Here is a 14,411-nt window from a genome sequence, read left to right as displayed (position 1 = left end):
TGAGACTCTTATTCCAACTAACTTCTGTATTACTTTGCTGTCTTACAGCAGTTCCTTCTCATCTTTTACGTAGAATATTTCAATATTTTTTCTAATTTTTCTCTGCCACTAGTACCCACACTTTCTAAAATTCCAGTGATAACTTTCAATATATTCCCTTTAAAATGTAATAAATTCTTAATATAAATGATACTAATTTGCACCTTTTCTCATTTAGACTGCAGTATTCTTATAAACCTAAATTTTCAACATGGTGTTCTGACTGCAGAAGAGGAGAGATGCTGTAATACAGTGTTTAAGAGCTTGCACTGTGGAATTACACCGTGAAGTATGAATTCTTGCTCTGGCCTGTCTGTTACATGACAGTGATCTACTTGCTTAAGTTATCTAATGACTCAGTTTCTTCAAATATTAAACGACATGACCATTTTAGCAGTTATCATAGAAGACTTTTGTGAAAAACAAATGAGATCACAAACTGTTCACCTTAGTGCCTGGTATAAAGTGATTACTCAATACCTATCAGTCATTTTATTCTTATCTACTAATTTATTGATGTCTGAGACTCTCTTTATGTTAATAATTCTGGAAATTATTTAAAAATTAAAAGATTAAAATGTGTAAGCCATATAACACAGGTGGCCACCAGAAATGATGAAAAGTTATAATGTATCAGCTCCATCTTAGGAGTCCTCTTTCTCTTTACAGGACAAAGTAACAGAGAGGAAAGACATTGCTCACTCCTCTAGGTGAATGCCTCTGCTTTCATTAAAGCTGGCTAACACCTTTAGAACTTAGATTTACGGAGTTCACGCCACTTTTATGTGAAGGGGATAGGTCCATATGGCATAAATCAATTCAGCCAGTCACCCTTGCTGATTGACTCATTATAAATATGACCACAAGCCAAAGGTACATGACAGAGAATAAATGAAAACCATTTATGAAAGCAGAATTGGAATCAAGAAACTGATGCAAAAAGCTAAGGAGCATCTATTCCTAAATGTTTACAGATGCATCTAAAAATGTGATCAGAAAATATTCTGGGTAATGTAATGTAAGGCTCTACATTAAAAATGTTCATCAAGGTAGAAGGGTCTCCAGTCAACTATAAAAGTTCTTTTTTGGAGTCTAACTTCCATCTTTCTTGTGTCTCAGCCGTTTCATAAATGATTACTTTTGAGGTGTTGCAAATAATATGTTAAAATCCACAAATGTGCAAACTTTGACACTCATTTAGTGGTGGAAGATTTTAAACCTCAATTTAAAGGTCAAATTAAAAGACAGCTTACGCTATGTCACATACTTTTAAATCAGCATCCCAGTATATGTAGAAAGTATGACACATTTTTTTTTTTTAAATCAACTGAGATAATAGGATCTGGGTTCTTTTGCTGGCTCTTCTACTAAAAGCTTGCATAAACTACCCAGTCACTTGTTAATTAAAAAGATTTACTGGATGCCTATTATATGTCATGTTTTGTACCAGACACAGGGATTTTAAAAAAAGATAGAGTGTCTTTCATGAGTATAGACAGGTAAAAAACACAATATATCTGAAATATGAGGATGAAAGCATGCATGATATCACAGTGGCAGCTTAAACACTTCTGTGGTTCCACATTTCTTCTCCATTCGTGTAACTACACCTATAAATTATGGTTTAGGATACAGATTAAGATTCATTATGTTCTATAAAACTCTTCTGATATGTTCAAGATACATTAAATGCTCCAGTCTTCATAAACTTACTGCTATGTCTATAACCATCTTTCATAGGGTAACACTACATTGCAATTAATTATTTAGAAATCACTCTTTACATTAAACCTGCAAGTGCAAAAAGTCTTTTTCTCTTAATTGCCTATCATTCTTATGGCACATATCCAAAATTAAGACACATCCAAAAGTAAGTTCTTAAAATATATATGCTTCTGTGAATGAAGAAATGAATGAATTAATGGCATCTAACTCAGTCTGATCATGGTAAGCTACAACTGCAGTTTGAAGGGAACAGTTCACAGTATTGAATGTTGTGGTTGGACATACAGTCCTAAAAATCAAGAAAACTATTTGGGCTTCACAGCAGCACATGGGCTTTGTTTGAAACATGGTGGAAATGCAATGTTCCTGAAAAAGAAGAGACCTTGGTAAGAATGTAAGCACTAATTAAGGCTAAAAGATGCAAGGTCTACTTAATAAAGAGGTTGAGGAGGTAGCAATTTGCTAACCATTGACTGGTATGGTGGTATAGAGAATGTAGAGAGAAGGAGTTGAAAAATGGTGGCAAATGGTATAAAATTGAAAGATCTCTTTATAGCAAGGAAGATAGAGGTGTTGGCAGGTACAGTTGACACTCTATTCAATAGGTTCTACATTTCTGGATTCAACCAACCACAGATTGAAAATATCTGGGGAAGAAAGTTGCATCTGTATTGAAAGTTTGCAGATTTATTATTTTCTAAACAATATAGTATAACAGTCACTTATTTAGCATTTACATTATATTTGGTATTGTAAGTAATCTTGAGATGATTTAAAGCACGTAGGAGGATGTGCACAGGTTATATGTAAATAGTGAGCCATTATATATCAGAAACCTCAGCCTCCATGGATGCTGGTATACATGAGAGGTACTGAAACCAATCCCCTATGAATAACAAAAGATGACTGTAGCTCTTTACATAGCAAAGACAGTAGGTAAATAACCTAGGATAGAAACATAAAGTCTTGCTTTTAAGATATTAACCAAGAATGTCAAGACATAAGAAGTCTGGTAAGATTTGTTTTTACTAGGGTAGAGAATTAATCACATTTGAACGTTTGGGGTAGAAATGGCCTTAGTTATTAATATTACAGAAGGTTTAGAAACAGCTGAACAGTGTCTAGAAGCATCCTTTCTTACATTGTGCCTGAAAACCTCATGGGAGAAAACATCAACTCTGAGATAAAGCTATATACTGGCAAGCTCAATGAAATTGAGAAAATGAACCCTTGAAGAGAGAAATAATAATATTTTAAAAAGTGAATAACCTTGTGGAATGACATCTGACAAATAGGACATGCAGCACTAAGGACAGTGAGAGGTGCTGTCTGAATCTTCTTCAATCCACCTATCCACCAGAATGCCCCTGAAGACTAGTGGTCCTAGAATGCAGGAGGAAATGTGTTAAATTAAAAAAAAAAAAATCCCATTTTTTTCTGCTGTCTTGTTTCTTCCTTCCTGTCACTCCTCACTGTCCCTTCCAAAAGAGCAGGACAATGGAACAAGAAAGCATTTTTCTAAGAGACAGTAATAGAAATAACCAGAAGACACTACACTTATGGACACATTTAGTGAGGAATTTGTTGAATACATTAGTTATATTATAAATTCAGATGACTAAGGTAGGTTTATACTACCACGTTGGAGTTTTTAAAAATTCAAAAAGGAAAAGCGGAAAGGAGACTAAATGGCAAACTCGGACTTTGAAATTTTTGCATGACCTGCCCTTTGGGAACTCCTAGAACAGTGGTTCTCAAACAATCTGCCCATAAACATTGACTCTGAGTGTCCTAAAAATTCATATTCCTCCAGAGTTTCTGATTCAGTAAGTAGAACATGAAGCCTAGAAATCTTTTTGTGCAAACAAAAACAAAAAACTAGAAGTGACTCTGCTCCTTCTGTTTTAGGAAAAAAAACAAACAAACGAACAAACAAGCAAAAAACTAAAAGTGACTCTGGTCCCCGTGTCTTAGGCTACCTTTGAAATATTGCTCGAGAGCATTAGGTTAAAAACTGTTTTTCCGGCCAGGCGTGGTGGCTCACGCCTGTAATCCCAGCGCTTTGGGAGGCCGGAGCGGGTGGATCACCTGCGGTCAGGAGTTCGAGCCTGGCCAACATGGTGAAACCCCCTCTCTACAAAAATATGAAAATTAGCACAGCTTGATGCGTGGGCCACTAATCTCAGCCACTGGGGAGGCTGAGGCAAGAGAATCGCTTGAACTCAGGAGGTGGAGATTGCAGTGAGCTGAGACCATGCCTTTGTACTCCAGCCTGGGCAACAAGAGAGAAACTCCCTTCCCCTCCCTCCAGAAAAAAAATGTTTTCACAATAATACCAAGATGTCATTTGTCCCTTTAAACTATGATGACATCTACACTGATGGAGCATAAATAATTGTGGGCAAAATTGCTGGTGCCATAAGATAAATCCAGGTAGGGATACAAAAGTAAACTAATAGTCATATTTTTAAATGCCATATATTTACAGATTTGTTTTAAAGCTAGTTTCATTTAAGATTATCTTTTATATAGTAGTACAATTAATGATTTTATTAAATCTTCACCTGAATACACATGTTTTTAATGTTCTGTGAGCCAAAATGAGGCATGCAAATAAAACACTTCTGTTGTATTACAAAAATACGCTGATTATCTAAAACAATTTTTGTTGTTGTTTTGAATATTTGATGATTCATGTTTCCAGATGAACTATTTTTTTTTTCATGAAATATCATTTTTACTTAGAAGAAGGAGTGGTGCTAGAATCTCATTTCCACCAGGATTTAGAAGACTACTTTTAGTTGTTGAGGCAGGTGTAGGCTAAAACTAGGTAGAACTTGTCTTCATAAACTATTACCTAACTTTTTTGAATTAAGAAAATTTTTAGCTATAAAGTTATGTAAGATGTTTATTATTATTATCTGGTTTCCTCTCATTCACTTTTTACTTTTTAAACTAATTTGATAAAAGCTATTACTTAGAATCAGATAACATGGAATCAATCTAAGTTTTGATCACTTGGGATAACTATAACTGAGTCATTTACTTTAAGTCAGAATATTCTTACTGACAAATAGTATAACTATTTCATAGGATAATTGTGAAAAAAATAATTAATGGTAGTTAAAGTTTGTGATACCATTCTATGAATGTCAAGCATTATATTTGGTTAGGTTGATAAAAATTGATACAACTTTACATTATTTTGTACAACCTTTTAAGTGGGTGAACTAAATGAAAATGTAAAGGCATGTCATTCAGGTAAGTATTCTTCTCTATCTGTTGCAATACAAGAGTGTGGTATGGAGGTATGCTAACCATCCCTAATGGGAAAAAAGGAGATGATGAGCAACTTTGAAAAAATCTGTGATAAAAATATGCAAAGAAGGCACAGTGAGTTTAATTCAGACCCAAATATGCCAATTTTAATTCACAGAGAGCACAACACTAAAGGCAGTCAATTAATGGGTGTGTTAAGAGTAGCAACACTTTTCATGTTCATTTACCTTGACAAAGGCATCCTGTCTATTACTGAAGGGTATAGTGGTGTGACACATGGCTAGGTCAACATATAACAAATTTAAACAAAATAGACCCGTGTGAAATGAAGGTCAATTTTTAACAAATAAATAATACCCATGGAGGCTATTTTAAGTGACCTTATTTTAACCAAGTACAAAACAAATTGGAGTGTTAGAGACATGACAGGCATTCTAGAAACTCTCTTATGAAGAGCCTGAAAGCAATGATCCCCTGTGAGTGCTTTGTCAGACCAGAAACAAATGGAGGCTTATCTTTCTTGACATTTAGTCAGAACAGGGTTTATGCTTTCTCCACTGGTCAATGTGACCCAGATAATTAAGGGCTAAGGTCAGATTAGAGACTAAGTTTTTAAATATCTGAATGAATTACTCCAAAATGTAACAGTAAAGGATAAAAGAATATGGGATAATCATGATAGGAATCAACTGGCGAACTTGGTATTGTGAGAGGCCTGAAAACAAGACAAATGCCTTGGTTTTTTATTTGTATATGTATTTATTTTTTGCTCTCATAACTGCATTACACAAATCTTATTGTAATTTATTTTTCTTGCATGCTTACTTTATTCTAGATATGGGGAAAATCATAGGACAGTTTACTAAAAATTGATTGAGTAGACACAAAAATATTTTAAGTCAGTTTATACTTAGAGCAATATTAAGAGTTCTTGCTTTTAAAGACCAATGCATTTAATTAAACACATATACATGGAAAGCCAAGATCAAATGTATAATCATTTGTATGAGCCACTTAACCCCTTGCCTTTCAAGCTTTTAGTAGTTTTTGTATGACTGTTAGAAACTGCCAGAAACAAGGGCAAGAATACAATGCTCATGCCAATGTTATCTATCAAAACATTTATCCCGAGAAGTAATTGAGTAGGCCAAGGTTGCTGGCTTCCGTGGAAGGGTGGGAAATAGCATTTAATTATATATCTTCCTCCTATTGCCTAACAGAATGGATCATTATAACTCACTCGGCCTTTAATCTAACAATTGTATTAAAATAAAGCAGTCACTTTTTCCCTTAATTATGCACAAAATACTAAGCAATCACCCAGGATCTTTAAATGCTTACATGTAAAATCCTCTCAGAACATTTTTAAAAATTGAAATTATAAAGTTGCTGACTAGCAAAACTTTATCATTATTTACTTTCATATGTGTTTTCCCTAACTCTCACACCCAACACTACCACCTTAAGATAAAATTAAGGATAGGGTTACTTACCAAAGGAGGCAAAAAAAGAGAATAGGACAGAGGAAAGAAAAGAGGAAAAGTAAAAGAGAGAAAAGAAAAAGATGTGGGAGGGAGGAATAGAGGAGAATGAAAATGATGGCATAAAAATTACTTAAATCTTCAATAATTTTACATTAACAAAAATAAATATTATAACCACATATATTGCCTGTAAAGGTGTCTAAGAGATCTTATATTACATCTATTTGCTGAGATTACTTAATATCTAGATCTATTAGTATTTAAATAAGTAATACAATAAAATCCCTTTTGCTGCCTCTTTTCAAATCTGATTGAGGAATATGTAATAGCAGATGGAAAATCAAAATATTATACTAATTATTAAAAACATGCCCTATACGGAAAGCCGCATGCATATTTCCAACACTTACTTACAGACCTTAATGAATCTCTTATTGTCTCTTATTGTCTAATGAATGTACGGGTCCCTGCTGCTGCCTCTGGCCTCCTTGCTTATGTGTGTAAGCCAGCTTCTTAAAATGTAATAGCCTGGGGGACGGGCGTGGTGGCTCACGCCTGTAATCCCAGCACTTTGGAAGGACAAGGTGGGCAGATTACGAGGTCAGGAGATTGAGATTATCCTGGCTAACACAGTGAAACCCCGTTTCTCTACTAAAAATACAAAAAAATTAGCCGGGCGTGGTGGCGGGTGCCTGTAGTCCCAGCTACTTGGGAGGGTGAGGCAGGAGAATGGCGGGAACCCGGGAGGTGGAGCTTGTAGTGAGCCAAGATCGCACCTCTGCACTCCAGCCTGGGCGACAGAGCAAGACTCTGCCTCAAAAAAAAAAAAAAAAAAAAAAAAAAAAGTAATAGAATGCTCCACAGATCTTCCTGTCTTTCCTTGATTTCCCCAGTTAGGATTAAATTCCAAGACCTCTGCAATTGTTCTGTCCTCATCTGGAATATTCTTCCCACCATGAAATATATGACATATTCCTTCTCCTGAAACTTTTGGCTGGAATACCAGTTTCTCAGTAAGAACTTTCCTAGCCACCACATAAAAAATTGATATCACTCTTTCACACACCTGTGCATACTATCCCATTTCCTGCTTTCTATTTATCCATTGAACTCATTACCCTCTGATACACTTTACATTTTACTTGTTTATTTTGTTACTATTTTTCTAACTCTGCTATAGTATAAATTCTATGAGAGAAGTGATTTCTCATCCAATTTGCTCACTGCAGTATTCGCAATGATTAGCAGAGCATTTGGCACATAATAAGTACTATGTGAATATTTGTTGAATGAGTAGAAGCTTTTTGAGGGCATCCACATCTCGGAAAAAAAGAAGGGAACATGGAGTAAAGTGAGATGGTTCTTGCCCCACATTGAACATAAGGGTAATTGACTCCACGCCTGTGAGGAGAAAGAGGTCAGGCAAAAATCCCAAGAACCTCTTCAAGGAAATCAGCAGGATTCAAAGAACTGTTGTCTTCACATTCTTCAGCATTTTGTTCTTTTAAGCCGCTGGGTTTAATGATTGATCTCATAGACATCCTGGATGTTTTCTCCCTCACAACCTGGTGAAAGGTATAGTGAAATGATAATAACTCATATATGAAACTCAGCATTCCAGCAAACCATCTAACTGAAATAGAGAGGAGGTCCAGAAAGTAATTTTCAAAATTTCCTCAAATATTCAAAATGTGTGTGGCACTAATTATATCCTATGAAAATCATATTTTTTCAGAAGTTAGCCCATACAAAATGTCATTCAGAGTGTTAGCCTTATACGTGATTGTAATGAAAGTCTATGCATTTTGTCAAATCCACTGCAAATTAGAAGTAGCTCAGTTGAAGAAGTAAGATTAGCTGGTACAGATCAATAAACACATCAAAGGTTATTCACACTGTCCTTCATGTTTCTACTATACCATCTAATTATTTCCCTTACGTCTATTACCTTATTTTCTTACCTACTTGTTCAATGCATTAGATAATGAGTTCCCTGACCCTAAGGGCCAGGTGTTATGCATTTTACCCCTTGTATAATGCTTAGCCAAAAGCCTGTGCTCAATATGGCTCAATACTGAGCCAAATACTGCTCAATGCAGTATTCCCAATAATACGGGGAATAATGCAGTATTCTCAGTATTTTACTGGAGTAAGTTTTAAGGTAATGACTACAGTTAAAATGTAAATTGATAATAGAAAAATAATGTAGTGTCCTTGAAAAAGTTTTATGCTACAGGGGTTATAATAGCTGAACATAAAAACATGTGAATGTCTGGTGTGTGTCTATAGTCAACGTTGCTGTGTTATATCTTGTGCTGTTACTATATGTGTATAAAGATAATTGCTGTGGGCAAGCGATATAAATGATGTGCACAGACGTAGCCCAATACGCCTGACTCAACGAGAACCATCTCTTTTCTTTTTTTTTTCATACTTTAAGTACTAGGGTACATGTGCACAACGTGCAGATTTGTTACATATGTATACATGTGCCATGTTGGTGTGCTGCACCCATTAACTCATCATTTACATTAGGTATATCTCCTAATGCTATCTCTCCCCCCACCCCACTCCCCATGACAGGCCCCAGTGTGTGATGTTCCCCTTCCTGTGTCCAGGTGTTCTCATTGTTCAATTCCCACCTATGAGTGAGAACATGTGGTGTTTGGTTTCTGATCTTGCAATAGTTTGTTGAGAATGATGGTTTCCAGATGCATCCATGTTCCTACAAAGGACATGAACTCATCCTTTTTTATGGCTGCATAGTATTCCATGGTGTATATGTGCCACATTTTCTTAATCCAGTTTGTCATTGATGGACATTTGGGTTGGTTCCAAGTCTTTGCTATTGTGAATAGTGCCGCAATAAACATAAGTGTGCATGTGTCTTTATAGTAGCATGATTTATAATCCTTTGGGAATATACCAAGTAATGGGATGGCTGGGTCAAATGGTATTTATAGTTCTAGATCCTTGGGAGAAAATTTTTGCAATCTACTCATCTGACCAAGGGCTAATATCCAGAACCTACAAAGAACTCAAATTTACAAGAAAAATCAAACAATCCCATCAAAAAGTGGGCGAAGGATATGAACAGACACTTCTCAAGAGAACCGTCTCTTATGAGCTGCTAACAAATTGATCTGTTGATGATATGTTTCAGTGGACTCAAAGGACTGTGGAAACTTTCTCCTAGAAACAGATCGAAGAGAAACTACCAGCTTCTGTCAACTACTGTAATAGCTTGTGTGCCTATCCTTATACATTAAGTAATAACCACATTTATTTCTTTTATTAACAAGTTTTTACCATAAATTATGGAACAAGTTTATAGCTTAATCCCACTTTTATAATATATAAGGCAGAGCAACAGCATTAGCAATATTGAATCTTGTTCTTTGTATTCTGAAAATACTCTTGATGCAGGTTTGGTTTTACAGAAGGGACACTGAGCTGGCATTTCATGTTCGGGGTATTTTTTTAGTGATCAGCAAGTAAGGAATGGGTAAAAAACAGGTAGTATGAGGGAGCTGACATAGAACTGTGACGTGTGTCTATGAAATTTTGACCAAAACCGTGGGGATTTATGCAGTAAATATTGGTATTTAAAATAGAAAACTTGCAACAAATGACCAGGGATGTTAGACTCTGCCTTGATCAGAGTGTATTGGCTATGGGCCATTCTGAGAAGAACCTGCCCTCAAATAAGGCGGCCTTGAGAAGCTGAGACAAGCCCTGAAGAATGTGACTGCTTGGAGCAGCTGCTGGATTTTCCCTTGAAGAAAAGTCTGGTGACACAACTCTTGGTCTACAAGAACACTGCAGAAGGAAAAACTGTATCAGTCTGATATAAAAAGCTGTCCCATTCCAGGACAACCTTATCTGTATTTTGAAACACAAAAAAAAAATAACTAGAATTGCTCATTCATTCTGAGTGCAATCCTGGCAGATATGAAATTTAAAGTAACCTGCTTCCAATTATGTATTATTAGGGTTAAATAACTCCTAAAACTTCAATAATTATTTTCTTCCAATAATAAAAAAATAGGCGAGGCCTAGCTATTAGTGTTTATTTAAAATTTTTGTGAAGATATAAATACTAAATACAGATCTAAAAATGTTATTGCGATAGAAGCTAATTATCCTATAATACCTATATCTTTACAAATCTTTAGAGAATATTGATAATCTTTAGCTTTATAATATCAGATACATTTAATGCATATGTATACCTACAGCTGTTAAAGTATACTGCTATAATGAGAATCAGATACATTTAACAAATTAATGCATCATTTTGTCAATTCAAAATGCTATTTCATAAGATGATGTAACTGTATGAATTTAATGATTACTTTAAAAGAAGAAAAATAGAAACTTTTGTGATTTGATAAAAATGAAAGAAGGAGTTTCAATAGGAAAATAGAACATTTCAGGTGGGAGGCAAACTTTAATACATAACTAAATTTTTTACCTTAATCATTGAAAAACATTTAAATAACATGATTGCAAATTAAAATGCCTATTTATATTTGGGAAAAATTAAATGGAAACTTTTTACTTTGTAGTTATTTATGCAAATAGAAAGAGGTATAATTAATCATAATGAGCCAAATAGCAGCTAAATATAACCGCTGTATATTCAACCACTAGAAACTCGTAACACAGTGATTGGCATGCACTTGACTGGTCAATGCTCATACTGCTTGTTTTTATCTATAAGGAATGACATCTGGTTGACAGAATGTAGAAAAAATGTGTTGATAGTCTGCCATACTGACAGCTTGAAATAAAGAATTCTGAATTGTCATAGCATACATTGATTAGACAGAGAAATTATAAAATTTAAATAGGATTTTCTAGTACCAACCAGTGTGGTCATTAATATGCCATATTTATTAAACCATAGTTTGCAGCTATTAAACCGTAGTTTGCAGTCTGCTGTAATAGGTATAATTGATTTTTAAAATAAGAGCATGTGAATGAGAGAACACAAAACTTCTATCTTTCGGTAATTTATAATCCATTCTGTGAGAGATGGCAATGCGAAATATACATAGATTTTATTCCATTTTTTAATCAATCTCTTATGTAGTCTATACATTGTTGATTATAAACTTTGCTATGTATAGAGCAAAACATATGACTGAAGTAAATGCTTTCAGTATATCACTATGAAATAGAAAATGAAATCTAAGCACTTTAATTTTATGTGAATTTTTAATGTTACTTGATATCAGTCAGATCCTCAAAATGAACAGTTCATTTTTCCAGAATATACTTTATGTTTTCTTACCTTTCTGACGTTTTCATGCTATCTATTTTGTGTTCATTGTGCTATTCCACTATCTACCTTTTCTCTACATTTCCAATTTTAATTGGTCATCATGGGTCAGTAGAAACGATACTTTTTTGATGATGGTTTTCTGATCCCTCAACCCATAGAATTCTCTTTTAACTTTGAACCGTCACCATACTTTTTCTCTTTTACTATTTGCTTTATACTAACCAAGTTTCATGAAAGTCTTATTTCTTACCAAAATGTAAGCTCCATATTGTCAGGGAGAGTATATTTTTTATCTTTTTTTCAATTTTTATTTTAGAATTGTGGGTATATGTACAGATTTATTACAAAGTTATATTGTGTGACTCTTAAGTTTGGAGTACAGAACAGTATATTTTCTAACTGTACCCCCTATGTAGTAATTGCAAAATGTAAGCATTATAATGCATAATTATTGGAGAAATATATTTATTGTCCACAAGACTTGAATGACTTACATAGATACGTAATTAATAAAAAACACTAATATTTGAAAATCACTACATTTTTAATGTGAAATATAAAGCTCAAAATTTCCTAGGCTCCTGGATGCATGCAATAAAATACACTGAAGAAGAAATATGTGCTTTGACAAAAGAAGCATTTATGTAAAGGAAAGAGAAAAATAGAATGAATACCTATTTATATTAATTTAGAAAGCAAAAATTTTGAGAATTGTTTTAACTCAAAATCCATTCAAAAATTAAAGGCAATACCACTAATCTTTAGTACTGTACATATATACACGCACACATTAGTAGCTACACGTAAATATGTTTTATATGTACACATATATATACTTACCTTGTTTATAGTAAAATATATTTTCTATAACCTCTACAGCATAAAAAACACTGTATTATAGTTATTGTGAACTAAAAAATTGAAAATTCAGTGCAATTGTCAGCGAGGTACAGAAAGTTGGCAATCAGTAGAAGAAAGCACTCTAATGAACAACACAAACTATATTAAAATACCTCTTTGTATATCTGGGAATCCAGAGACATTTAATGAACTAAAATTCATATGTATTATTAATGTTTTGATTTACAGAACTCATCCGCTTCCCTGGTCCCCAGGCACGTGTAGTACAAGAACACCAATTTAATTAAGATAACACTTATAATTCAAGAGTCAAGTTGTTACCTTTTATGTTAATAAATTCTTGTTCAACAGATTCTACATATCAATTTCTGAAGGTTTACAAAGTCAGAATTGTAAATAAATCGCAAATATCAGGGCCTAGGTTTAAAAACATTATAATCTAGTGCTTCACGGTATTCCCATAGAGGAAGTTTCTTTCTTCTCTCAGGTTAGATGTATCAGAGGTTTTTACACCCTATACGAAAACTACCCAGTTACAGTCATTGATAATGAATTAGAAAACTTGATTATACAGCAGTGATTAAATCACTTATTTACCCCTTGGGTATTAGCTGCAAAACAACCCAATTCATACACAATCTTACTCATGGTTTTTTGGAAGATGAATTAGTATTCATGAAATTCTTTGAGATTCAGAGATAATGTTTTCAAATACAATAGTTACATAACATTTATATAATGTGAACTATTATCTAAGAAATCGGGATTAATTATTATTATAAAACTTCAAATTAGCTCTTCAAATGTATCAAGAAACAGCCTGTAACATATCCAAAATGAGATATTTTATATACATGAAATCTCTAGAAAACATAACCACAGTGGTGTTAATAAAGCTTTGATACACAAAATAGGTGTTAAAATGTAAAGGTGAAGTTAAGGCTTTATAGAAAACACAAGACCGATTAAGCCTATAATGTTATGCAACCCATACAATTTTAAAGGACAAAAGTCAAGACATTTCAAAATAGTCATCCACATCCTCATAATGTGGAAAGTCATTAAATGACTCCATGGGGGACCTTCAAGACCCTCCCTGCATTGCCCACCACACCTCTCTGACTGTTCATGGCATCCTCATATGGACCCTTTGTATGGCCGAGCAAGTATGCTGTTGTCTTTTCTTTGCAACTCCTACCCCTTTATGACTTTCTTGACCTGTCATATGCCCTTTCCCTCCCTGCCTCCCGGTATAACAATCCCTTTTTGTTATCCATCCCTCCAAGATTGCCTCCAAAATTCTCAACTGTCCGCAACTAATACTTTTAGACTTGCTGTATTCACTTGTTCTCACTGACTTGTGCCATTCACTTGGCCATCAGCATTTTTGCACACTTGTTATATGCAAGGCACCATGCCTCACCTGTCAAATGAAGACAGGTTCCCCTTAACTTACTTCATTGTACAAGTCACTTGGAAACCACTCTCAGTTCTTGCTTATAAAATAAAAACACTCCTCAATTGCAAAAAAAAACTCTTTTAATGTGTTATATTCCTAATCCTAATATGTAATAAATAGTATATATAAACACATAATAAACACATTCTTAATGAATGTGTTTATAATACTAATGGGAATAAGCAAATATTTGAAAATATGAAACATATACTAGATTATGGTTTCATTTCCTAGTCAAATGTAAAATCAAACACTCATAACCTGAGTAAAATTTTAC

The sequence above is a fragment of the Macaca fascicularis genome, chromosome 2 (assembly GCF_037993035.2).
Source record: "Macaca fascicularis isolate 582-1 chromosome 2, T2T-MFA8v1.1".
NCBI classification, from domain to species: Eukaryota; Metazoa; Chordata; class Mammalia; order Primates; family Cercopithecidae; genus Macaca; species Macaca fascicularis.
The sequence above is the reverse complement of the archived record's forward strand: the minus strand, read 5'-3'. Positions refer to the sequence as shown.